Here is a 716-nt window from a genome sequence, read left to right as displayed (position 1 = left end):
CAGGAGCCAACCTATCTTCAGGACAGGGGCTTCTGTATCTCCTCTAAACATGCACTGGTAACCCACAAGATTAATGCATGGAAAATTTTATGTTCTCTCTCCAGATCTTTCTTGAAAATCTTGGCCTTAGGGAACACAGCTGAAACAGCTCTTCTCCCTCCTTTCCATTAGGCAGAATCTCTGATTAACTGAGCCTCCAACTGCCTGAAAATTGCAGGCACCCTTGAAGACTTTCAGGTAATTGCAGTTTCTGCTGCGTTTCAAAGCTAAGGCTTAGGTTACTAAGCCATCTCCATAATGTCTGATCAATGAAGTGATCAATTAGGAATGGGAAAATGAGCTGCGGTACAGCAAGTGGAATGGGTAATGACCTAACGAGGAGAAGTCTTTTAATCACTGGCTCCCATGACTGCTTGCCGACCCACTCCCCCGCAAAGCGAGCAGGGTCCTGGAAAGTTTAAAATTACCATAAAAAAGAGAGCAAATGGATACCAGATAAAAATCAATTAAAACTAGAGGCATTGTAAGGACCTAGAGTAGGCTCAGGAAAAATTCCAAGTGTTTGTTTAATGGATATGTGAGATTGTTTGCCCTAGTAACTGTGTCTCTGTTTGATATGTATGAGGCTTTGAATATTTTATAACAGTGATGGCTGTGTTCACTTAAAGGCAGCTGCTTAAAAAAAATTAAAATTCCAGAAAACACTTTGTCTTTCA

The sequence above is a fragment of the Mesitornis unicolor genome, unplaced genomic scaffold, assembly GCF_000695765.1.
Source record: "Mesitornis unicolor isolate BGI_N332 unplaced genomic scaffold, ASM69576v1 scaffold12349, whole genome shotgun sequence".
In the NCBI taxonomy this organism is placed as follows: Eukaryota; Metazoa; Chordata; class Aves; order Mesitornithiformes; family Mesitornithidae; genus Mesitornis; species Mesitornis unicolor.
The sequence above is the reverse complement of the archived record's forward strand: the minus strand, read 5'-3'. Positions refer to the sequence as shown.